Below are 25373 nucleotides of genomic sequence, written 5' to 3'. Positions count from 1 at the left end.
ATTTCACACCTTTTCCAAATGTATGCATTATGTATGAGTTCAAACTGGTCATTCTGGCCGATTTTTATTAAAATAACCAAAAAAAGCCATGGACTATAGCCCCGATGGTCTTTTGATCATGTGATTCATTTCACAACACTTTTTTTTTTTTCCAAAATATGCATGATATTTTTAAAAACGATGCCAAGTAGTCATTTTGACCATTTTTCGGGCAAAATCATGTACTATACGCCCTGGTTGTCCTATCTATTTTGAGAAACATTTTCATATACTTTTTCTTTTTTTCCCAGAAACATAATGCATATTTATAAAGGAATGCAAAATAGGAGGTTATTTCGCTGACGCATTTTTAATTTAACTTTATAAACCAAAAAGCGATGGACTATAGCCCATGTTTTGATCTCTTTTGAGGCCATTTTAACTACTTTTACTTTTTCCAAAAATTGCATTATTTTTTAAATAATTCAAAATAGGTCCTTTTTTGGAGACCCCATTATTCGGGCAATATCGCCTGGCTATAGCCCATGGTTTTTGATCTATTTTGGAAGGCCATTTTTCACACTTTTTTCGTAATAGCATTATTTATAAAGTTTCGAAAATAGTTCCTTTTTGACCATTTTCGGCAAAATGCAGGGACTATAGCCGATGTTTTTTGACTCGACTAGAAGGTAAGGCCCTCCATTTTTTCACACCTTTTCCGAATGTTATCCTTATGTATGAAAGGATGCCATAGGTATTCGTGCCGATTTTTAAACCCAAACGCATGGACTATAGCCCCTGGGGTTTTGATCTATATTTTGAGAGCCATTTTCACACTTTTTCCCAAAAATATGCATTATTTATAAAGGTTGCAAATAGGTCATTTTTTGACCATTTTCCGGTAAAAATCATGGACTATAGCCTAGGGTTGTTTAAATATGACTTAAGGTCCTCCTGACGACGTACATAGGGTCCGGACTGTGGGGTGCCACATATTCTCCCTTTACACCCCTAGGGTTTCATCTTAAATACACTGGAAGGGCCACTATTCCTGATTAAAAAAGTAGGGATGAAGTGATGGCAAAATAGGTCTTCCCTACAACCCAAGTGGCCGGTACACACTTCCATCTCATTACAACTGCCCACAACCCAACACTGCTACTGGACTATAGCCCGTGGGGTGGAGCAGTGGGGAGACAACATTCCCATTCCAGCGAGCACTCTTGTCCAAACATCTGAGTCGCATGAACGGACCGTGCATTATTGGGTATGAGCGGGTACCCCTCTGTCAAACCAAAAAAAATCAGGGGGGGTGGGGGGAGTATCGTTGACGTGGTGGGCGAGAAAAAAGAAAAGGCACCGAGGAGACCTTAAGTAGGGCTACCAAAGTGGGGGGACCGATAGAAGGAACAAATGTGCCAAAAATCCGTTATTGAAAAAAAAAAAACGAGAAGTAGGACAGGGTGAAAAAGGATTAAAAAATAAGGGGAGGCTTGGGCCAGATATATTAGGGCGCAAAAAAGGTAAGTGGCAGAGTGAAATTCTACGTCAAGACAGGATTGATTTGAAAAGAGTGACAAATGAAAAGGGTAAAACTTTTCCAAAATATGCATTTATTTATAAAGGTTGCGAAATAAGGTCATCTTTTGGGACGCATTTCCGGTAAAATGCCTGGACTATAGCCTATCTCGTTTTTATCGACTTAAGGGCCCATTTCTGCCTCTCACCCACATACCTCTGCCTTTTCCTTCCAAATGTCATTCGATTATTTCTGAAGGATTCAAATCGGTCATTCTGGCCGATTTTTAACACAAAAAGCAATGGCTATCCCTCCCGTGGTTTTGATCATTTCTGTAGCCATTTTCACACTTTTTCCAAAATCTATTCTTCCTGCCATACGATATTTCCGTATGAATGCGAATGGAAAAAACATCATTTTTTTGCCGCATTTTTGGAGCAACAATATAGCATGGACTAATATCCCCCATGGTTTCTATCATATTTTTGAGACATTTTCAATACTGTTTCCAGAATATGCATTATTTATAAAGGATGCAAAATAGGTTAATTTCGGTACCATTTTTAACTCAAAAAGCAGGGACTAACCCACATGGTTTTTGATCTATTTTGAGCCATTTTCACCCTTTTTTTTCCAAAAATATGCTTAGTTTAAATAATTCAAAGATGGTCATTTTGGACCATTTTCGTTCGGCAAATGCCTGGACTATAGCCCTGTTGTTTGATCTATTTCTCTTGGAGCCTTTCTTTCCACACTTTTTCGTAAAATATGCATTATTTATAAAGGTTGCAAAATAGGTCATTTTTGACTCATTTTCGGGCAAATGCAGGACGATAGCCTATGGTTTTTTGAATCGACTTAAGGTTCCATTTTCACACCTTTTCCAAAGGTATGCATTAGTATGAAGGAATGCAAAATATGTCATGCGATCCAAACTCTGTCCGATTTTTAACAACCCAAAGCATGGACTATAGCCCATGGTTTTGATCTATTTTGAAGCCATTTTTCACACTTTGGTCCAAAATATGCATTATTTTTAAAGGATCAAATAGGTCATTTTTCACCATTTTCGGGCAAAATTCATGTACTACCTAGCCCATGGTTTTGATCTATTTGAGCCATTTTCACCACTTTTTCCAAAAAAATTGTCATTATTTATAAGGTTGCGAATAGGTCATTTTGACCATTTTCCGGTTAAAATGCTATGACTCTAGCCTTTGGTTTTTTCGACTCTAGCCATTTTCATCACCACCTTTTTCCCAAATGTATGCATTATGTATGAGGATGCAAAATAGGTCGTCTGGCCGATTTTAACCAAAAAGCATGGACAACAATAGCCTGTGTTTTTGATCTATCTTTTTAGCCATTTTCATCACTTTTCCAAAATCATGCATTATTTATTAAGGATGGAAAAAACCATCATTTTTTTGGCCACGTCTTGCGCAAAAAGCATGGAGCTATACCCCTGTTTTGACTCTATTTTGCGCCATTTTCACACTTTTTCCAACAATAGGCATTTTTATAGAACGGCGATCATGGCACACATAGGTCATTTTATGAGACCATTTTGCGTGCAGAAGCATGACTAATACCCCATGGTTCTCGATCTATGGTTGACCATTTTAACACTTTTTCCAAAATATGCATTATTTTTTTAAAGGAGCAAATGAGTCTTTTTGATTTGACATTTTCGGGTGCAAAATGGCAATGGACTATAGCCGCATGTTCTTGATCTATTTGCTCCTTTTCACACTTTTTCGTAAATATGCATTATTTATAAGTTTTTGCAAAATAGGTAATTTTTTTACCTTTTCGGGCAAAACCTTGTGGCCCAGCGCACTATGCCTATGTCTTTTATTCGCTTAAGGCCATTTTCACAACAACCTTTTTCCAAATGTATGCGATTATGTATGAAGGATGCAAATAGGTAATTCTTGCGCCGATTTTTAAACCCAAAGCATGGACTATAGCCCATCTTGTTTTGATCTCTATGTTGAGCCAGTTGTCAACACTTTTTTATTTCCCGCTCTCAACCGATCAGGTCATTATTTTTTAAAGGATTCAAAATAGGTCATTGTTTTTGACCATTTTCCGTGCAAAATGCCTGGCCTAGAGCCCAATGGTTTTGATCTAGTTTGAGCCTTTTCACACCTTTTCCGAAAATATGCGTTATTTATAACGGTTGCGAAATAAAGGTCAGAGTTTGACCATTTTTCCAGGTAAAATTCATGGACTATAGCTATGGGTTTGTATCGACTTAAGGCCATTTTCACGAGCTTTTCCCAAATGTTAAGCATTATGTATGACGGATTCAAAATAGTCATTCTGTTCTGGCGATTTTTTTAACCAAAAAGCATGGACTATAGCCCATGGTTTTTGATCGATTTTGGGTCATTTTTCACATCATTTAACCAAAATAAACATCACATTTTGTATGAAACTCAACGCGAAAAAACAATACTTTTAATTACGGACCATTTTCATCTGAAGCACACACAGATGGACTATAGCCTGGTTTGATCTATTATTGAGCCATTTTCACCTTTTTCCAAAAATAGGCATTATTTAAAAGGTGCAAAATAGGTCATTTTTGACCATTTCGGGCAAAATGCATGGATATAGCCCATGGTTTTTGATCCGACTTTAAGCCATTTTCACACCTTTTCCAACTGTATGCATTATGGCGAAGGAGGCAAAATATCATTCCTGGCGTCCCGTCCAAACTTATTTATACCAATCAAAAAAAGCATGGACAATAGCCCGTGGTTTTGATCTATTTGTTGAGCCATTTTCACACCCTTTCTCCATCCAATACTTACGGCACCTTCCCCTTGTACAACGATGCTAATTGGCTCCAATCGTTTTGTGGAATCCAGTTTCAGGTGCAAAGTCCCACGTGGACTACTGCTTGGGTCCTTCATTCTCACCTCAACTCATGTTTTGGAAGACATTATTCTCATACTTTTTCCCCAATCGTATGCCATACTTTATACACGGCAATGCAAAATAGGTCTCACATTTCTCGCTGTTCTGACCATTTTTAACCAAAAGAGCCAATGGCGACTATAGCACCATGGCGTTTATTCGCGCAGTGCCTTATTACTCCTTTCGAAGCCGTATTTTACTACTTTCTCTTCCTTAAAGCCCAAAAATATGCATTATTTTTAAAGAATTCAAAGATATGGTGTGATCATTCCTGTGGTCTAGCACCCGCCCACATCTTTCTCGGGCAAAATGCATGAGACCGTATCACCCAGTAGATTTTGATTCTATTTGTAGCCATTTTCACACTTTTTCCCGTCTAAACAATAATGGCATTATTTATAAAGGTTGCAATACTTACGCCTGTGTCATTTTTGAACCATTTTCGGCAAAATGCAGGGACTATGGTCCTGATCTGGGCTTGTGGATCGACTTAAGCGCCTTTCTCACAACACAGCGGAATCACCCTCTTTCCAAATGTATGCAATTAATGTATGAAAGGCGATGCCCCCAAACAATAGGTATATCTTGCCGATTTTAACCAAAGCATGGACTAAGCCCATGTTTTTGATCATTTGAAGCCATTTTTCACTCTCTTTATATCCAAAATTGCATTATTTAGAAGGTTGCAAAATAGTATTTTTTTGACCATTGTCCCGGTAAACAGGCATGGACTAAATAGCCTAGGTTTTTAATCGACGTCTAAGGCCATTTTTTACACGTTTCCCAAATGTTATGCATGGTGTAATTGAAGGAGAGTCCAAAATAGGTTCCTGTCGTGCCCTATCACGTTTTTTAAAAACCATAAAAGCATGGACATACCCCGTGGTTTTGATCTATCTCGCTGTTGAGTGCTACCATTTTCACACACTTTTTCCAAAAATCATGCATTAGTCTCATTTACTTGAATGGCTGGGAAAAAACATCATTTTTTTTGGCCATTTTGAGCAAAAAGCATGGACTATATCCCATGGTTTTGATCTATTTTTGAGCCATTTTCCCACACATTTTTTTCCAAAAATAATGCCTTATTTTTAAAGGATTCAAAATAGGGTCATTTTGACCATTTCGGACAAAATGCATGGACGTAAGCCCTGGTTTTTGATCGTTCATTTGAGGTCCCATTTTCAGTCACACTTTTTCCAAAAATATGCATTATTTATAAAGGGGTATTTCTTCTGCGAATAGGTCATCTTTTGACCATTTCCGGTAAAAATGCATGGACTATAGCCTATTGTTTTTATCGTCACTTAAAGGCCTTTTTCACTACCGCTTTTTCCAACATCTTTTCCAAATGGATGCTTATGTATGAAGGATGGTCACCAAAGGCTCCTTCTGTGAGTGCGCGGGTGAGGGGGGTTATTAACGCAAAAGAGCATGGACTGGCAGTGATCCCGGTGGTTTTGATCCTCATATTTGTCGAGACCATCTTTGCACGAGTCTTTGTTCTTAAGATGCTCGACCCCGACCACCCATAACTCTCAACTGTCTACCATCGCCTCGCAACTCACTTTATACCCTTGACGAAGGTCGAACTAATCGTCCGCAAAATGAAACCATTCATTTAGTTGGTCACTCATGACATTCGTCTATATCCCACGTTACCCCAAACATGCCCTAGATGTACTTTGACACTAAAACATATACTTTCACACAGGCGGTTGTTGTGATCCTATCTCCGAATTCTTGGCCATTATACAACAACACCGATCCCATTCCTTATTAGCCCTCCACACACACGCCACCATACATCACAGGCTACTCCGTGCGGTATGTTCATCCTCCCGCATAGTAGAGTGGGGGGGGTGGCAGCGAGGGGCACGACTGGACCCCCCATGTCTAGGTCATTCTTTACGCATTTTTGACCTGTCGGGCAAAATGCTGCATGGACTATAGCCCATGTTTTGTCGATCTATTGGACAGTGGCCATTTTCATCACTTTTTCCAAATCATGCATTATTTATAAAGGATTCAAATAGGTTATTTTCTGGACCATTTTTCGTGCAAAAAGCATGGACTATACCCATGGTTTTGTCTATTTTGAGCCATTTTTCACACTTTTTTTAAAATATGATTATTTTTAAAGGAGCAAAATAGGTCATTTTTGACCATTTTTCGGCAAAATGCATGGACTATAGCCCTTAATGGTTTTGATCGACTTAAGGCCATTTTCACAACCTTTTCGCAAATGTATGCATTATGTTAAGGATGCAAAATAGGTCATTCTTGCCGATTTTTGCAACAGCATAGACTATGCCATGGTTTGATCGACTTTAATGGGATCATTTTCACTACCTTTTACCAATAGTATGCCTTTTATGATGAAGGATGAAAAACTAGTCATTATTGGGCCGATTTTTACCCCAAAAGCATGGACTATAGCCCATGGTTTTGATCTATTTTGAGTCCATTTTCCACACTTTTTCCAAAAATATACATTATTTATAAAGGAATGCAAAATAGGTCATTTTGACCATTTTCGGGCAAAATGCATGGACTATAGCCCATGGTTTTGATCGACTTAAGGCCATTTTCACAGCCTTTCCAAATGTATGCATTATGTATGAAGGATGCAAAATAGGTCAGTCTGGCCGATTTTAACCAAAAAGCCATGGACTATAGCCCATGGTTTTGATCTATTTTGAGTCCATTTTCACACTTTTTCCAAAAATATGCATTATTTTTAAAGGATTAAAAATAGGTCATTTTTGACCATTTTCGGGCAAAATGCATGGACTATAGCCCATGGTTTTGATCGATTTTGGTCCATTTTTACACCTTTTACCAAAACATGCATTATGTATGAAGGATGCAAAATAGGTCATTCTGGCCCATTTTCGGGCAAAAAGCATAGACTATAGCCCATGGTTTTGATCGATTTTGGGTCATTTTCACATCGTTTACCAAAATATGCATTTTTTATGAAGAATGGAAAAAACATCATTTTTGGCCATTTTCGAGCAAAAAGCATGGACTATAGCCCATGGTTTTGATCTATTTTGAGCCATTTTCACACTTTTTCCAAAAATATGCATTATTTATAAAGGATGCAAAATAGGTCATTTTTGACCATTTTCGGGCAAAATGCATGGACTATAGCCCATGGTTTTGATCGACTTAAGGCCATTTTCACACCTTTTCCAAATGTATGCATTATGTATGAAGGATGCAAAATAGGTCATTCTCGCCGATTTTTAACCAAAAAGCATGGACTATAGCCCATGGTTTTGATCTATTTTGAGCCATTTTCACACTTTTTCCAAAATATGCATTTATTTTAAAGGATTCCAAATAGGTCATTTTTGACCATTTTCGGGCAAAATGCATGGGACTAGAGACACATGGTTTCTGATCGATTGGGTACATTTTTACATACTTTTCCCAAAATATGCATTCTTGATAGGAAGGATGCAAAATAGGTTAATTTCGGACATTTTAGGCCAAAAAGCATGGACTATAGTCCCCTGGTTTGATCACTATTGTGGGGACCATTTAATTAACACTTTTTCCAAAAATATGCATTATTTATAAAGGATTGTCAAAATAAGGTCATTTTTGACTCATTTTCGGGCAAAAATGCATGGACTATAGCCCATAGGTTTTGATCGACTTAAGGGCCAATTTTCACAAGTGACCTTTTCCAAATGTATGCATTATGGTATGAAAGGATGCAAAATAGGTCATTCTTGCCGATTTTTAAAACCAAAAAGCATGGACTATAGCCCATGGTTTTGATCTATTTTGAGTCATTTCACGACGTTTTTCCAAAAATATGCATATTTTTAAAGGATTCAAATAAGGTCATTTTTGACCATTTTTCGGGCAAAATGCATGGACTATAGCCCATGGTTTTGATCCGATTTTTGGTCCATTTTTACACCTTTTAACAAAAACATGCATTCTGTATGAAGGATGCAAATGAAAAGGTCATTCTGGCCCATTTTCGGGCAAAAAGCATAGACTATAGCCCATGGTTTTGATCGCTTTTGGGTCATTGTCCTTCAACATCGTTTACCAAAATATGCATATTTTTATAAAGACATGGAAAAAAAACATCATTTTGGCCATTTTTCGAGGCAAAAAGCATGGACTATAGCCCATGGTTTTGATCTATTTTGAGCCATTTTCACACTTTTTCAAAAAATATGCATTATTTATAAAGGATGCAAAATAGGTCATTTTTGACCATTTTCGGGCAAAAAGCATGGACTATAGCCCATGGTTTTGATCGACTTAAGGCCATTTTCACACCTTTTCCAAAATATACATTATTTATAAAGGATGCAAAATAGGTGAATTTCGACCATTTTTAACCAAAAAGCATGGACTATATCCCATGGTTTCTATCTATTTTGAGCCATTTTCACACCTTTTCCAAAAATATGCATTATTTATGAATTATGCAAAAAAGGTCATTTTTGACCATTTTCGGGCAAAATGCATGGACTATAGCCCATGGTTTCGATCTATTTTAAGCCATTTTCACACTTTTTCCAAAAATATGCATTATTTATAAAGGATGCAAAATAGGTGAATTTCGACCATTTTTAACCAAAAAGCATGGACTATAGCCCATGGTTTTGATCTATTTTGAGCCATTTTCACACTTTTTCCAAAATCATGCATTATTTATGAAGGATGGTAAAAAACATCATTTTTGGCCATTTTGGAGCAAAAAGCATGGACTATAGCACGTGGTTTTGATCGATTTAAGGCCATTTTCACACATTTTCCAAAAATATGCATTATTTATAAAGGATGCATACTAGGTCATTTTTGGCCATTTTCGGGCAAAAAGCATGGACTATAGCCCATGGTTTTGATCGATTTTGGTCCATTTTTACACCTTTTACCAAAATATGCATTATGTATGAATGATGCAAAATAGGTCATTTTGGCCCATTTTCGGGCAAATAGCATAGACTATAGCCCATGGTTTTGATCGATTTTGGGTCATTTTCACACCTGCTTCAAAAATATGCATTATTTATAAAGGATGCAAAATAGGTCGTTTTTGGCCATTTTCGGGCAAAAAGCATAGACTATAGCCCATGGTTTAGATCGATTTTTGGTCATTTTCACATCTTTTACCAAAATATGCATTTTTTATGAAGAATGGAAAAAACATGATTTTTGGCCATTTTGGAGCAAAAAGCATGGACTATATCCCATGGTTTTGATCTATTTTGAGACATTTTTACACTTTTTCCAAAAATATGCATTATTTATAAAGGATGCATACTAGGTCATTTTTGGCCATTTTCGGTCAAAAGCATGGACTATAGCCCATGGTTTTGATCTATTTTGAGACATTTTCACACTTTTTCCAAAAATATGCATTATTTTTAAAGGATGCAAAATAGGTCATTTTTGACCATTTTCGGGCAAAATGCATGGACTATAGCCCATGGTTTCTATCTATTTTGAGCCATTTTCATACTTTTTCCAAAAATATGCATTATTTATAAAGGATGCAAAATAGGTGAATTTCGACCATTTTTAACCAAAAAGCATAGACTATAGCCCATGGTTTTGATCTATTTTGAGCCATTTTCACACTTTTTCCAAAAATATGCATTATTTTTAAAGGATGCAAAATAGGTCATTTTTGACCATTTTTGGGGCAAAATGCATGGACTATAGCCCATGGTTTCGATCTATTTTGAGCCATTTTCACACTTTTTCCAAAAATATGCATTATTTATAAAGGATGCAAAATAGGTCCTTTTAAGCCATTTTCGGTCAAAAAGCATGGACTATAGTCCATGGTTTTGATCGACTTAAGGCCATTTTCACACCTTTTCCAAATGTATGCATTATGTATGAAGGATGCAAAATAGGTCATTCTGGCCGATTTTTAACCAAAAAGCATGGACTATAGCCCGTGGTTTTGATCTATTTTGAGCCATTTTCACACTTTTTCCAAAATCATGCATTATTTATGAAGGATGGAAAAAACATCATTTTTGGCCATTTTGGAGCAAAAAGCATGGACTATAGCACGTGGTTTTGATCGATTTAAGGCCATTTTCACACATTTTCCAAAAATATACATTATTTATAAAGGATGCAAAATAGGTGAATTTCGACCATTTTTAACCAAAAAGCATGGACTATATCCCATGGTTTCTATCTATTTTGAGCCATTTTCATACTATTTCCCAAAATATGCATTATTTATAAAGGATGCAAAATAGGTGAATTTCGACCATTTTTAACCAAAAAGCATGGACTATAGCCCACGGTTTTGATCTATTTTGAGTCATTTTCACACTTTTTCCAAAAATATGCATTATTTTTAAAGGATGCAAAATAGGTCATTTTTGACCATTTTCGGGCAAAAAGCATGGACTATAGCCCATGGTTTCGATCGACTTAAGGCCATTTTCACACCTTTTCCAAATGTATGCATTATGTATGAAGGATGCAAAATAGGTCATTCTGGCCGATTTTTAACCAAAAAGCATGGACTATAGCCCGTGGTTTTGATCTATTTTGAGCCATTTTCACACTTTTTCCAAAATCATGCATTATTTATGAAGGATGGAAAAAACATCATTTTTGGCCATTTTGGAGCAAAAAGCATGGACTATAGCACGTGGTTTTGATCGATTTAAGGCCATTTTCACACATTTTCCAAAAATATACATTATTTATAAAGGATGCAAAATAGGTGAATTTCGACCATTTTTAACCAAAAAGCATGGACTATATCCCATGGTTTTCATCTATTTTGAGCCATTTTCACACTTTTTCCAAAAATATGCATTATTTATAAAGGATGCATACTAGGTCATTTTTGGCCATTTTCGGGCAAAAAAGCATGGACTATAGCCCATGGTTTTGATCGATTTTGGTCCATTTTAACAACTTTTACCAAAATATGCATTATTTATTAAGGATGCAAAATAGGTCATTTTGGACCATTTTCGAGCAAAAAGCATGGACTATAGCCTATGGTTTTGATCGATTTTGGGCCATTTTCACACCTTTTTCAAAAATATGCATTATTTATAAAGGATGCAAAATAGGTCTTGTTTGGCCATTTTCGGGCAAAAAGCATAGACTATAGCCCATGGTTTAGATCGATTTTGGGTCATTTTCACATCTTTTACAAAAATATGCATTTTTTATGAAGAATGGAAAAAAACATCATTTTTGGCCATTTTGGAGCAAAAAGCATGGACTATATCCCATGGTTTTGATCTATTTTGAGCCTTTTTCACACTTTTTCCAAAAATATGCATTATTTATAAAGGATGCAAAATAGGTCATTTTTGACCATTTTCGGGCAAAATGCATGGACTATAGCCCATGGTTTTGATCGACTTAAGGCCATTTTCACACCTTTTCCAAATGTATGCATTATGTATGAAGGATGCAAAATAGGTCATTCTGGCCGATTTTCGGGCAAAAAGCATGGACTATAGCCCATGGTTTTGATCGATTTTGGTCCATTTTTACACCTTTTACCAAAATATGCATTATGTATGAATGATGCAAAATAGGTCATTTTGGCCCATTTTCGGGCAAATAGCATAGACTATAGCCCATGGTTTTGATCTATTTTGGGCCATTTTCACACCTGTTTAAAAAATATGCATTATTTATAAAGGATGCAAAATAGGTCATTTTTGGCCATTTTCGGGCAAAAAGCATAGACTATAGCCCATGGTTTAGATCGATTTTGGGTCATTTTCACATCTTTTACCAAAATATGCATTTTTTATGAAGAATGGAAAAAACATCATTTTTGGCCATTTTGGAGCAAAAAGCATGGACTATATCCCATGGTTTTGATCTATTTTGAGCCTTTTTCACACTTTTTCCAAAAATATGCATTATTTATAAAGGATGCAAAATAGGTCATTTTTGACCATTTTCGGGCAAAATGCATGGACTATAGCCCATGGTTTTGATCGACTTAAGGCCATTTTCACACCTTTTCCAAATGTATGCATTATGTATGAAGGATGCAAAATAGGTCATTCTGGCCGATTTTCGGGCAAAAAGCATGGACTATAGCCCATGGTTTTCATCGATTTTGGTCCATTTTTACACCTTTTACCAAAATATGCATTATGTATGAAGGATGCAAAATAAGTCATTTTGGCCCATTTTCGAGAAAAAATCATGGACTATAGCCCATGGTTTTGATCGATTTTGGGCCATTTTCTCACTTTTTCCAAAAATATGCATTATTTATAAAGGATGCAAAATAGGTCATTTTTGACCATTTTCGGGCAAAATGCATGGACTATAGCCTATGGTTTTGATCGACTTAAGGCCATTTTCACACCTTTTCCAAATGTATGCATTATGTATGAAGGATGCAAAATAGGTCATTCTGGCCGATTTTTAACCAAAAAGCATGGACTATAGCCCGTGGTTTTGATCTATTTTGAGCCATTTTCACACTTTTTCCAAAAATATGCATTATTTATAAAGGATGCAAAATAGGTCATTTTTGACCATTTTCGGGCAAAATGCATGGACTATAGCCCATGGTTTTGATCGACTTAAGGCCATTTTCACACCTTTTCCAAATGTATGCATTATGTATGAAGGATGCAAAATAGGTCATTCTGGCCGATTTTTAACCAAAAAGCATGGACTATAGCCCGTGGTTTTGATCTATTTTGAGCCATTTTCACACTTTTTCCAAAATCATGCATTATTTATGAAGGATGGAAAAAACATCCTTTTTGGCCATTTTGGAGCAAAAAGCATGGACTATAGCACGTGGTTTTGATCGATTTAAGGCCATTTTCACACATTTTCCAAAAATATACATTATTTATAAAGGATGCAAAATAGGTGAATTTCGACCATTTTTAACCAAAAAGCATGGACTATATCCCATGGTTTTCATCTATTTTGAGCCATTTTCACACTTTTTCCAAAAATATGCATTATTTATAAAGGATGCATACTAGGTCATTTTTGGCCATTTTCGGGCAAAAAGCATGGACTATAGCCCATGGTTTTGATCGATTTTGGTCCATTTTTACACCTTTTACCAAAATATGCATTATGTATGAAGGATGCAAAATAGGTCACTTTGGCCCATTTTCGAGCAAAAAGCATGGACTATAGCCCATGGTTTTGATCGATTTTGAGCCATTTTCACACTTTTTCCAAAATCATGCATTATTTATGAAGGATAGAAAAAACATCATTTTTGGCCATTTTGGAGCAAAAAGCATGGACTATAGCCCATGGTTTTGATCGACTTAAGGCCATTTTCACACCTTTTCCAAATGTATGCATTATGTATGAAGGATGCAAAATAGGTCATTCTGGCCGATTTTTAACCAAAAAGCATGGACTATAGCCCGTGGTTTTGATCTATTTTGAGCCATTTTCACACTTTTTCCAAAATCATGCATTATTTATGAAGGATGGAAAAAACATCATTTTTGGCCATTTTGGAGCAAAAAGCATGGACTATAGCACGTGGTTTTGATCGATTTAAGGCCATTTTCACACATTTTCCAAAAATATACATTATTTATAAAGGATGCAAAATAGGTGAATTTCGACCATTTTTAACCAAAAAGCATGGACTATATCCCATGGTTTTCATCTATTTTGAGCCATTTTCACACTTTTTCCAAAAATATGCATTATTTATAAAGGATGCATACTAGGTCATTTTTGGCCATTTTCGGGCAAAAAGCATGGACTATAGCCCATGGTTTTGATCGATTTTGGTCCATTTTTACACCTTTTACCAAAATATGCATTATGTATGAAGGATGCAAAATAGGTCACTTTGGCCCATTTTCGAGCAAAAAGCATGGACTATAGCCTATGGTTTTGATCGATTTTGGGCCATTTTCACACCTGTTTAAAAAATATGCATTATTTATAAAGGATGCAAAATAGGTCGTGTTTGGCCATTTTCGGGCAAAAAGCATAGACTATAGCCCATGGTTTAGATCGATTTTGGGTCATTTTCACATCTTTTACCAAAATATGCATTTTTTATGAAGAATGGAAAAAACATCATTTTTGGCCATTTTGGAGCAAAAAGCATGGACTATATCCCATGGTTTTGATCTATTTTGAGCCTTTTTCACACTTTTTCCAAAAATATGCATTATTTATAAAGGATGCAAAATAGGTCATTTTTGACCATTTTCGGGCAAAATGCATGGACTATAGCCCATGGTTTTGATCGACTTAAGGCCATTTTCACACCTTTTCCAAATGTATGCATTATTTATGAAGGATGCAAAATAGGTCATTTTGGCCGATTTTCGTGCAAAAAGCATGGACTATAGCCCATGGTTTTGATCGATTTTGGTCCATTTTTACACCTTTTACCAAAATATGCATTATGTATGAATGATGCAAAATAGGTCATTTTGGCCCATTTTCGGGCAAATAGCATAGACTATAGCCCATGGTTTTGATCGATTTTGGGCCATTTTCACACCTGTTTAAAAAATATGCATTATTTATAAAGGATGCAAAATAGGTCGTGTTTGGCCATTTTCGGGCAAAAAGCATAGACTATAGCCCATGGTTTAGATCGATTTTGGGTCATTTTCACATCTTTTACCAAAATATGCATTTTTTATGAAGAATGGAAAAAACATCATTTTTGGCCATTTTGGAGCAAAAAGCATGGACTATATCCCATGGTTTTGATCTATTTTGAGCCTTTTTCACACTTTTTCCAAAAATATGCATTATTTATAAAGGATGCAAAATAGGTCATTTTTGACCATTTTCGGGCAAAATGCATGGACTATAGCCCATGGTTTTGATCGACTTAAGGCCATTTTCACACCTTTTCCAAATGTATGCATTATGTATGAAGGATGCAAAATAGGTCATTCTGGCCGATTTTCGGGCAAAAAGCATGGACTATAGCCCATGGTTTTGATCGATTTTGGTCCATTTTTACACCTTTTACCAAAATATGCATTATGTATGAAGGATGCAAAATAAGTCATTTTGGCCCATTTTCGAGCAAAAATCATGGACTATAGCCCATGGTTTTGATCGATTTTGGGCCATTTTCTCACTTTTTCCAAAAATATGCATTATTTATAAAGGATGCAAAATAGGTCATTTTTGACCATTTTCGGGCAAAATGCATGGACTATAGCCTATGGTTTTGATCGACTTAAGGCCATTTTCACACCTTTTCCAAATGTATGCATTATGTATGAAGGATGCAAAATAGGTCATTCTGGCCGATTTTTAACCAAAAAGCATGGACTATAGCCCGTGGTTTTGATCTATTTTGAGCCATTTTCACACTTTTTCCAAAAATATGCATTATTTATAAAGGATGCAAAATAGGTCATTTTTGACCATTTTCGGGCAAAATGCATGGACTATAGCCCATGGTTTTGATCGACTTAAGGCCATTTTCACACCTTTTCCAAATGTATGCATTATGTATGAAGGATGCAAAATAGGTCATTCTGGCCGATTTTTAACCAAAAACCATGGACTATAGCCCGTGGTTTTGATCTATTTTGAGCCATTTTCACACTTTTTCCAAAATCATGCATTATTTATAAAGGATGCAAAATAGGTCATTTTTGACCATTTTCGGGCAAAATGCATGGACTATAGCCCATGGTTTTGATCGACTTAAGGCCATTTTCACACCTTTTCCAAATGTATGCATTATGTATGAAGGATGCAAAATAGGTCATTCTGGCCGATTTTTAACCAAAAAGCATGGACTATAGCCCGTGGTTTTGATCTATTTTGAGCCATTTTCACACTTTTTCCAAAATCATGCATTATTTATGAAGGATGGAAAAAACATCCTTTTTGGCCATTTTGGAGCAAAAAGCATGGACTATAGCACGTGGTTTTGATCGATTTAAGGCCATTTTCACACATTTTCCAAAAATATACATTATTTATAAAGGATGCAAAATAGGTGAATTTCGACCATTTTTAACCAAAAAGCATGGACTATATCCCATGGTTTTCATCTATTTTGAGCCATTTTCACACTTTTTCCAAAAATATGCATTATTTATAAAGGATGCATACTAGGTCATTTTTGGCCATTTTCGGGCCAAAAGCATGGACTATAGCCCATGGTTTTGATCGATTTTGGTCCATTTTTACACCTTTTACCAAAATATGCATTATGTATGAAGGATGCAAAATAGGTCATTTTGGCCCATTTTCGAGCAAAAAGCATGGACTATAGCCTATGGTTTTGATCGATTTTGGGCCATTTTCACACCTGTTTAAAAAATATGCATTATTTATAAAGGATGCAAAATAGGTCGTGTTTGGCCATTTTCGGGCAAAAAGCATAGACTATAGCCCATGGTTTAGATCGATTTTGGGTCATTTTCACATCTTTTACCAAAATATGCATTTTTTATGAAGAATGGAAAAAACATCATTTTTGGCCATTTTGGAGCAAAAAGCATGGACTATATCCCATGGTTTTGATCTATTTTGAGCCTTTTTCACACTTTTTCCAAAAATATGCATTATTTATAAAGGATGCAAAATAGGTCATTTTTGACCATTTTCGGGCAAAATGCATGGACTATAGCCCATGGTTTTGATCGACTTAAGGCCATTTTCACACCTTTTCCAAATGTATGCATTATGTATGAAGGATGCAAAATAGGTCATTCTGGCCGATTTTCGGGCAAAAAGCATGGACTATAGCCCATGGTTTTGATCGATTTTGGTCCATTTTTACACCTTTTACCAAAATATGCATTATGTATGAAGGATGCAAAATAAGTCATTTTGGCCCATTTTCGAGCAAAAATCATGGACTATAGCCCATGGTTTTGATCGATTTTGGGCCATTTTCACACCTGTTTCAAAAATATGCATTATTTATGAAGGATGCAAAATAGGTCGTGTTCGGCCATTTTCGGGCAAAAAGCATGGACTATAGCACATGGTTTTGATCTATTTTGAGCCATTTTCACACTTTTTCCAAAAATATGCATTATTTATAAAGGATGCCAAATAGGTCATTTTTGACCATTTTCGGGCAAAATGCATGGGCTATAGACCATGGTTTTGATCGACTTAAGGCCATTTTCACACCTTTTCCAAATGTATGCATTATGTATGAAGGATGCAAAATAGGTCATTCTGGCCGATTTTTAACCAAAAAGCATGGACTATAGCCCGTGGTTTTGATCTATTTTGAGCCATTTTCACACTTTTTCCAAAATCATGCATTATTTATGAAGGATGGAAAAAACATCATTTTTGGCCATTTTGGAGCAAAAAGCATGGACTATAGCACGTGGTTTTGATCGATTTAAGGCCATTTTCACACATTTTCCAAAAATATACATTATTTATAAAGGATGCAAAATAGGTGAATTTCGACCATTTTTAACCAAAAAGCATGGACTATATCCCATGGTTTTCATCTATTTTGAGCCATTTTCACACTTTTTCCAAAAATATGCATTATTTATAAAGGATGCATACTAGGTCATTTTTGGCCATTTTCGGGCAAAAAGCATGGACTATAGCCCATGGTTTTGATCGATTTTGGTCCATTTTTAAACCTTTTACCAAAATATGCATTATGTATGAAGGATGCAAAATAGGTCATTTTGGCCCATTTTCGAGCAAAAAGCATAGACTATAGCCCATGGTTTTGATCGATTTTGGGTCATTTTCACACCTGTTTTAAAAATATGCATTATTTATGAAGGATGCAAAATAGGTCATTCTGGCCCATTTCGGGCAAAAAGCATGGACTATAGCCCAGAGTTTTGATCGATTTTGGGTTATTTTCTCACCTGTTTCAAAAATATGCATTACTTATAAAGGATGCAAAATAGGTCAATCTGGCCCATTTTCGAGCAAAAAGCATGGACTATAGCCCATGGTTTTGATCGCTTTTGGTCCATTTTCACACCTTTTCCAAAAATATGCATTATTTATAAAGGATGCAAAATAGGTCATTTTTAGCCATTTTCGGGCAAAAAGCATGGACTATATCATATGGTTTTAATCGATTTTAAGCCATATTCTCACCTTTTCCAAAAATATGTATTTTTTATGAAGAGTGGAAAAAACATCATTTTTGACCATTTTCGAGCAAAAAGCATGGACTATATCCCATGGTTTTGATCGATTTTGGGCCTTTTGCACACCTGTTTCAAAAATATGCATTATTTATAAAGGATGCTAAATAGGTCATTTTTGGCCATTTTCGGGCAAAAAGCATGGACTATAGCCCATGGTTTTGATCGATTTAAGGACATTTTAACACCTTTTACCAAAATATGAATTATGTATGAATGATGCAAAATAGGTCATTCTGGCCCTTTTTTTGGCAAAAAGCATGGACTATAGCCCAGAGTTTTGATCGATTTTGGGTTATTTTCTCACCTGTTTCAAAAATATGCATTACTTATAAAGGATACAAAATAGGTAATTTTTGGCCATTTTCGGGCAAAAAGCAAGGACTATAGCCCATGGTTTTGATCGATTTTGGGTCATTTTCACAACTTTTCCAAAAGTATGCATTTTTTATGAACAATGGAAAAAACATCATTTTTGGCCATTTTGGAGTAAAAAGCATGGACTATAGCCCATGGTTTTGATCAATTTTGGGCCATTTTTACACCTTTTACCAAAATATGCATTATGTATAAAGGATGCCAAATAGGTCATTCTGGCCCATTTTCGAGCAAAAAGCATGGACTATAGACCATGGTTTTGATCGATTTTAGGCCATTTTCACACCTGTTTCAAAAATATGCATTATTTATGAAGTATGCAAAATAGGTCATTTTTGGCCATTTTGAAGCAAAAACCATGGACTATAGAACATGGTTTATAACGATTTTGGTCCATTTTCACACCTTTTCCTAAAATATGCATTATTTATGAAGGATGCAAAATAGGTGAATTTCAACCATTTTTGAGCAAAAAGCATGGACTATTGCCCATGGTTTTGATCGATTTTGGGACATTTTCACAACTTTTCCAAAAATATGCATTATTTATCAAGGATGCAAAATAGGTGAATTTCAACCATTTTTGGGCTAAAAGCATGGACTATTGCCCATGGTTTTGATCGATTTTGGGACATTTTTACAACTTTTCCAAAAATATGCATTATTTATGAAGGATGCAAAATAGGTGAATTTCAACCATTTTTGGGCAAAAAGCATGGACTATTGCCCATGGTTTTGATCGATTTTAGGACATTTTCACAACTTTTCCAAAAATATGCATTATTTATGAAGGATGCAAAATAGGTGAATTTCAACCATTTTTGGGCAAAAAGCATGGACTATTGCCCATGGTTTTGATCGATTTTGGGACATTTTCACATCTTTTACCAAAATATGTATTATTTATGAGGGATGAAAAATAGGTCTATTTTGGGCATTTTCGAGCAAAATGCATGGACTATAGCCCATGGTTTTGATCGATTTTGGTCCATTTTTACACCTTTTACCAAAATATGCATTATGTATGAAGGATGCAAAATAGGTCATTCTGGCCCATTTTGGAGAGAAAAGCATGGACTATAGGCCATGGTTTTGATCGATTTTGGGTCATTTTCACACTTGTTTCAAAAATAAGCATTATTTATAAAGGATGCAAAATGGGTCATTTATAGCCATTTTCGAACAAAAAGCATTGAGTATAGACCATGGTTTGGAACGATTTTGGTCCATTTTCGCACCTTTACCAAAAATATGCATTATTTATAAAGGATGCAAAATAGGTCATTTACAGGCATTTTCGGGCAAAAAGCATGGACTATAGCCCATGGTTTTGATCGATTTTAGTCCATTTTCTCACCTTTTCCAAAAATATGCATTATGTAATAAGGATGCCAAATAGGTCATTATGGCGCATTTTCCGGCAAAAAGCATGGACTATGGCCCATGGTTTTGATCGATTTATGGCCATTTTCACACCTTTTCCAAAAATATGCATTATTTATGAAGAATGAAAAATAGGTCATATTTAGCCATTTTGGAGCAAAAAGCATGGATTATAGCCCATGGTTTTGATCGATTTTGGGTCATTTTCACACCTGTTTCAAAAATAAGCATTATTTATAAAGGATGCAAAATAGGTCATTTATAGCCATTTTCGAGCAAAAAGCATTGACTATAGACCATGGTTTTGATCGATTTTGGTCCATTTTTACACCTTTTACCAAAACATGCATTATGTATGAAGGATGCAAAATAGGTCATTCTGGCCCATTTCGGGCAAAAAGCATGGACTATAGCCCATGGTTTGATCGATTTTAGGCCATTTTCACACCTTTTTTCAAAAATATGCATTATTTATGAAGGATGCAAAATAGGTGAATTTCAACCATTTTTGGCCAAAAAGCATGGACTATAGCCCATGGTTTTGATCGATTTTGGTCCATTTTCACACCTTTTCCAAAAATATGCATTATTTATGAAGGATGCAAAATAGGTGAATTTCAACCATTTTTGAGCAAAAAGCATGGACTATAGCCCATGGTTTTGATCGATTTTGGGCCATTTTCACACCTTCTCCAAAAATATGCATTATTTATGAAGGATGGAAAAATATCATTTTTGGTCATTTTGGAGCAAAAAGCATGGACTATAGACCATGGTTTTGATCTATTTTTGGCGATTTTCACACCTTTGCCATAAATATGCATTGTTTATGAAGGATGCAAAATAGGTGAATTTCAACCATTTTTGGACAAAAAGCATGGACTATAGCCCATGGTTTTGATCGATTTTGAGCCATTGTCACACCTTTTCCAAAAATATGCATTATTTATGAACTATGCAAAATAGGGGTATTTTCGTCATCTTGGGTAAAAAGCATGGACTATAGCCCATGGTTTTGATCTATTTTGAGCCATTTTCACACTTTTTCCAAAAATATGCATTATTTATAAAGGATGCAAAGTAGGTGAATTTCAACCATTTTTAACCAAAAAGCATGGACTATAGCCCATGGTTTTGATCTATTTTGAGCCATTTTCACACTTTTTCCAAAAATATGCATTATTTATAAAGGATGGAAAAAACATCAGTTTTGGCCATTGTCGAGCAAAAAGCATGGACTATAGCCCATGGTTTTGATCTATTTTGGGTCATTTTCACACCTTTTCCAAAAATATGCATTATTTATTAAGGATGCAAAATAGGTGAATTTCCACCATTTTTGGCCAAAAAGCATGGACTATAGCCCATGGTTTTGATCGATTTTAGGCCATTTTCACACCTCTTTCAAAAATATGCATTATTGTTAAAGGATGCAAAATAGGTCATTTTTGGCCATTTTCGGGCAAAAAGCATGGTATACCTTATCATTTTCATACTTTTTAAAAAATGTGCATTAGTTATAAAGTATTAGAGAACGTTAACCAATTTCCTTTTTTCCTTCTTTCTGTCATGTGTGCCATGATTTGCCCATGGTTTTGATCGATTTTGGGTCATTTTCACACCTTTTCCAAAAATGTGCATTATTCACGAAGTATGCAAAATAGGGGTATTTTCGTCATGTTGGGCAAAAAGCACGGACTATAGCCCGTGGTTTTGATCGATTTTTAGCCATTTTCAAACCTTTTCATAAAAATATGCATTATTTATGAAGGATTTAAAATAGGTCAATTTTGGTCTTTTTCGGGCAAAAAGCTTGGTATTTAGCCTGTGGTATTAGCGTGTTTTTTATCATTTGCATACTTTTTAGAAAATGTGCATTAGTTATAAAGTATTAGAGAACGTTAACCAATTTCATTTTTTCCTTCTTTCTGTCATGTGTGCCATCACGTGATAACACAATGCCGTTATACTGAGTATCAAGTCTTATAACTCCACGAAACTCAGCCGGGATTCGCACCCAGTCCTCTTGACAAGGAATCAAGTGTGCTCTCGTACACTACCTAGTTGAGGTGGGTTTCAGGAGTCGCAAAGCACGTGGTATTCCTCACATGTATGTATCTTTGGATGAGCTGCATCCATGACACATATTCGATCACACTGTTCGTTCGTCTTACTCTGACTTAGTTACCTCAATTGAATTCCCCTTAACCCCTGATACAATACTTTCAGTATTGATTCTGCTTAAAGTGAATAGATGAATGGTGAAATATTTTTTCATTTGTCTGTCTCGTCTTTAGGTTATAAAGTATTATACCATTCACGTAATAATAGCCATGACAGGAGGCACATAAACAGTCTCTTTCCCCTGGAAAACTGAATTCTTTCTTATGTAAATCACGATTCAATTGCCCTATTTCTTAACTTTAAGTTAATACATGAAATAATCAAACGATAAAGGTGACCAATATTGAAACAATAACTTGTCATTCCACATCTTGACTTCAAAGGTGATTATCTGTTTCGGCCCATCTCGAATGGTACAACAACCTGCATACGAAATACAAACAACAACAAATGTTTCGATAAACTTTGCATTTTAGAGTATGGCTTAAATTAAGGTTTAAAGGTTTAGTTTTAAGGTTCATGGTTTGATTTTAGTTTTTAGAATTTAATTTCTTAAATGCAGCTCTGTTTAGCTTCAGATTTTTATTTTATTTTTATGAAAAAATTCAATTATAATCTTTAATACCTTTAGGTTAAAAAGTTGGCCGCCGTGAAAACCGCAAAGAAGACACTTTAACAACTGAACCTGAAAGGAAAAAAAGACATTCTAAGGCCCCGTCCACACGTATCCGGAAATTTCTGTATCCGCAACTTTGTTTTTGCGGATAACGGTTGCGTCCACACGTGTGGAAAAAATAATTTGCGGATACAAAAATTTCCGGATACGTGTGGACGGGGCCTAAATAAGTTTAGTAAAGATGGTAAAAATTTTGGACTTAATAAATGAAAAAAGAAGAAAATCATTGTCATTTCTAACCTTAGAGCCAGTGACATTTCAACTGAATACATTTGGGAGGCACATGAGTTTGTTGTGCAGTTATCGCTGTAGACAAATTTAAAAAAAAAAGAAAGAAAGAAAGATTGGTGGATTGCTGATGAACAAATACAAAAATTCAACGATAAAATTCGAAGAAAAATCTTAACACGAGATGAAGGAAAACACGGTATCTTGAAGGAGAAGACTGACTGAAATTGTTTTCGTCGTTTGGCAATCGTAAACTGACTTGGCTTGCAAGGGCCAGAAAAACCTGAAAATATAAGAAAAACCTTTATGTGAAAAAGTGTTTGGATTTCAAGAAGTTCAATTTTTCATACTCCGTTGTTATGGTTACATGTGTAGTGGTTACGTCATGATGTCAGGAGCGCGAACTAGTATGGCATGGCAGGAAGTCAAGGAACGTCTCTTCTGTTACCAAGACGGGATAGTTTCCCGCTTCTAAAATCAAGGAAAAGAAGAAAAAGATAAAAATGAGTACAAAACTTGTGCAGAAAGTCTAAGCGCATTTCAATTTAGAGGAAAAAATAGTTTTGTTACAATCCACAGTCCAAACTTGCTGAACTATACTAAACATTCCTGCTAAAGCAGCACAGCAATGCGAGTTTTGAGTGTGTGTTTGTTTGTTTGTTTGTTGTTGTTGTTTTGTTTGTTTTTTTGTTTTTGTTTTGTACTCCAAAATGAGTGAACTTCTGCAAAGAATCAAGTACCCAATTAACTGAAAGGTGGTGATTTTTACAGCGCAGAAAACCGGGTAGGTGGACTTCTAGTCTGAAAAAAACAGAAAATAGAGAAATTTAGTGATTACCTGATTATTTACAACGTGGTTTACAAGACTTATTTTTTCTGCGAGGTAGACTAAAGCCATTAAGATATTTTCGCGCCAAAAATTACAATAAGCAGTTTATGCGCATTCGTAACAAAAGAAATTCTGAATTTCTTCATCTGCAGCGAGAAAAGAGAGAGGTTAGTATAGATAACTCTGAAAAAGAAAAGTTAGCGACCTAAAATGGGGGTACAGAAACTATTTCTGATATAAGGAAAAAATACAATTTTGTTGCCCTGAAAATAAACAAACTAGCAGTCGTTATACGTTTTGTCAAAAGTACTCATTACGTTTAACTACTGAGAGAAATTACCCATAAAGTATGAGGGTTGTCCAAAATAGACGATCTGATACGGACGGTAAAAGTATTTTACCGTCGGTACAGATGGTGAAGTTAATTTATATGCAAGAAATGCGCATTTCTTGCATATGGTGAGAGGCGAGCGCTCTCACCGCTACACCACCCATGCTTCTCACAAGACTACCAAGATTTGTGTGTCTGGGGCTTCAACAAGTTAACTACAGTAGAAACATAAAGGTGCTGAAGTAAACAACTTGTGGTAATAGAATTATAGGTTTAAAAGAAAACACTTACTACATTCAGAGTGTATTTTTGAGGTGAATGCTATAACTCACTCTTGATGTTGGTCACTTTGAATATGCATCAGAAATATGGGAACCATGCTTTATTGGTGATATCAATCAAGAGTAGAAAGGATACAACGACATGTTACAAAAATATATCCTCAAAATGCCATTCTCATTCACAAAGTCTTATAGTTCAACCTTTACTATCAATACTTACTGGCATGAATACATGGATATAGTTTTATTTTAATTGATTATGCAGGGTCTGGTACACTGAAATTCCCACCTATTATTTAACCTGTTATTTATTGTATATGAACATCAAGATCTTGAAGCAGCATGAATGTTATAAAGTGCACAATGCAGAATTTTTACAAAACAGAAAACTATATTCTCAAAGAATAATTGCATGCACCTATTTGAAAAGACACCTTTTTAAAAAACAATTCATAAATGTTACGGTTTAACTTTAGGTAGTAAAAATTCATGATTTCTCTTTCTGAGACTGCATGTTTTCTTTGGAGGTAAAAGGTCCTTGAGTGTAAGTTTGGGTGTACTGATCAAGTCAGATGATCTGCTCAATGGGAGTGACATGGTCAA

The 25373-nt window shown here is 35.5% G+C and overlaps 1 protein-coding gene and 1 long non-coding RNA gene across 2 annotated transcripts in view; one reads left to right on the top strand and one right to left on the bottom strand.

The window, feature by feature from the left end:
* Nucleotides 1-25373, top strand: part of LOC116287634 (scavenger receptor cysteine-rich domain superfamily protein-like) — an 89764-nt gene that overhangs the window by 28676 nt on the left and 35715 nt on the right. The window lies entirely within an intron of this gene.
* Nucleotides 22557-24597, bottom strand: LOC148905392 (uncharacterized). The gene is made up of 4 exons (XR_016121699.1): nt 23552-24597; nt 23342-23407; nt 23051-23110; nt 22557-22848 (listed from the first exon to the last, which is right to left on the bottom strand). It is a non-coding gene; the product is annotated as an uncharacterized LOC148905392 (long non-coding RNA).

This window comes from Actinia tenebrosa, unplaced genomic scaffold, assembly GCF_029948245.1.
Source record: "Actinia tenebrosa isolate PJP-AT-01 unplaced genomic scaffold, QUT_ActTen_1.0 PGA_scaffold7__59_contigs__length_16204524, whole genome shotgun sequence".
Classification (NCBI taxonomy): Eukaryota; Metazoa; Cnidaria; class Anthozoa; order Actiniaria; family Actiniidae; genus Actinia; species Actinia tenebrosa.
The sequence above is the reverse complement of the archived record's forward strand: the minus strand, read 5'-3'. Positions and strand labels throughout refer to the sequence as shown.